This window comes from Palaemon carinicauda, chromosome 3, assembly GCF_036898095.1.
Source record: "Palaemon carinicauda isolate YSFRI2023 chromosome 3, ASM3689809v2, whole genome shotgun sequence".
Classification (NCBI taxonomy): Eukaryota; Metazoa; Arthropoda; class Malacostraca; order Decapoda; family Palaemonidae; genus Palaemon; species Palaemon carinicauda.
In genome coordinates, this window is record NC_090727.1 from 58,857,141 (window position 1) to 58,859,640 (window position 2,500).

Sequence of the window (2,500 nt, forward strand, 5' to 3'; positions counted from 1 at the left end):
ACTGGACAGAAGAGACTAGCCAAAAGACATAAATAGCCTTCAACCACCATACAATCCAGCTCTCCAAATAACAGTACCAGCTAGGAGATCTACACTGGACAGAAGAGAATAGCCAAAAGACATAAATAGCCTTCAACCACTAGACAATCCAGCTCTCTAAATAACAGTACCAGCTAGGAGATCTACACTGGACAGAAGAGACTAGCCAAAAGACATAAATAGCCTTCAACTACTAGACAATCCAGCTCTCCAAATAATAGTATCAGCTAGGAGATCTACACTGGACATAAAAGACTAGCCAAAAGTCATAAATAGCCTTCAACCACTAGACAATCCAGCTCTCTAAATAGCATTACCAGCTAGGAGATCTACACTGGATAGAAAAGTCTAACTACTTTTTTAAGTATCTTACGATAGAGAAAAAACATCACTTATATCATTCGAAGGTAGGGGACAGACTTGGATTTTCCAAAACTTTTTCTCGTGATTCTATTATGCATTTATTGATGTTTTTTTATCTTTGAGGTTTCAATGTCCTATCTTTTTTATGGTTTAAAATCTTCATCATGAGAAGGTTTTATGAAAAACTAACATTTAAGTTCACCAGCTTTTACAAAAATAACTTAATATTATTGTAGTTAAGTAAAATAAGTGTCTTTATTAATATGGTTTGTGTATATATACAGTATATAAAATGTGTATTTATATTGTATATATATATATATATATATATATATATATATATATATTTATATATATATATATATATATATATATATATATATATATATATATATAACTTCTTTAATGATTATTGTTAGCACTACCTCAAATTTCACTCACCGAAAAAGGATGTTGCTGATTTTGATGATGGTAATGATGATATGATGACTGATAATTATGATTATCCATATTATTATGATTATTGTGTTAAGATTATGATTATTGTATTATTGATTATCATCATATCTTATTACACCCTTGTTTTACTCATTAGAACGCTGTATCGTTTTAAAGGTTCAAGGTTTAAAGGCTGCTCATGAATGGCAGAGGCAAGGGACGGTGACATTTCTTTATTAAGTAGGGTTATGCCATAGAGACTGGCCATATTACATATGATCAGCACTCGAGCCCCTTCTCCATCCGAATTAGGACCAAGGAATAGCCAACTATACAAGATGTGATACATAATTTGGCTTGGCATCCAGAAGGGACATTCGGCAACATTTATGTAACAAAATCTGTTATATATCCCCTGTCCTACCAGTTTCCAGTTTTTGTTCTTCCTCTATTCATCTATTCATGGTGACTCATTTCCTCCTAGTACGGGAGAATCCACAGGGCAGGTCTCCACTACGGTTAGGGAGGGCATCAATCTTGGTCTGACATTTCCTCCTGGTAAGGGAGAATCTACAGGGCAGGTCTTCACTGAGGTTAGGGAGGGCATCAATCTTGGTCTGACATTTCCTCCTGGTAAGGGAGAATCCACGGGGCAGGTCTTCACTAAGGTTAGGGAGGGCATCAATCTTGGTCTGACATTTCCTCCTGGTAAGGGAGAATCCACAGGACAGGTCTCCACTACGGTTAGGGAGGGCATCATTCCTGGTCTGACGTTCACTGTCTCCATCTATATAGTCTAGTTCTTTCACGATCATGAAGCTCTTCCGTGATTTCAGACTTCTTATTTCACGAGAGCTGTAGAGTGGGTGCCTGGGATTGTTTGCTTGTTTGGTGTTTTCCTTTCTAGCTACGGTGTCTGGACTGATTTCCGGTGATGCAATGCTGGCTATTCTGTACAAAGCTGGCAAGGGTATTGCTCTGTGTACCAGTGATTAGTTTGCAGGCTTTATTTAGCTCAATATTCACTCTTTTGGCGTGGCTTTATCTCTTTCACAGAGGAACACTAAATTTTGCAATGGAGTGACATAGTGCTAAAGCTATTTACTTCAAAGGTTTTGCCTTAGCTCCCCTCATGATTGATGCTATTTAGCTGAGGAGGTTATTTTGGGTAGCCCCTTTTTTCTTGTGCTTGTTGATATTAACCTTGAAAATGAAGTGTCCTACCTAATTGACATACATAGACGGGATGTGAATGGTTTTCCAGTTCTTCATTTTCTAATTTAATTTAATTTTTTGTATCCCTGGTGGTTGTTCAAATGGAATGATCATATCTAGGTTTACATGTGATTTACCTTAAGATACCATCATTTGTGATAGTCTGAGAGAAATGATGTCCCCTTCAGTCTTCCTTTGATGGTTTTAAAGAGCCTCAACTGTTACTATGCAAAGATCGTCAGCATATATAAACGTCCGGATATCCTGGAGTTGTGGTAGGTCATTTGTGTAGGTATTAAATAACAATGGGGCTAGTATGGAGCCCTGCAGGAGACCGTTTGTCTGATTCTTCCACCTATTCTTCCTGCCATCTATTTCCACATACAAACATTTGTTTTCTAAGAGTGATCCGAAGTTTTGGGCCATTTGGGCTACCCTGAATAGT

The 2,500-nt window shown here is 37.3% G+C and overlaps 1 long non-coding RNA gene across 2 annotated transcripts in view; it reads left to right on the plus strand.

Moving 5' to 3' along the window:
- Positions 1-2,500, plus strand: part of LOC137638297 (uncharacterized) — a 104,009-nt gene that overhangs the window by 9,913 nt on the left and 91,596 nt on the right. For both annotated transcript variants that reach the window (XR_011044000.1, XR_011044001.1), the window contains exon 3: positions 1-446. This exon is cut by the window's left edge and continues 741 nt beyond it. This is a non-coding gene — a long non-coding RNA (uncharacterized lncRNA). The remainder of the gene's footprint in view (positions 447-2,500) is intronic.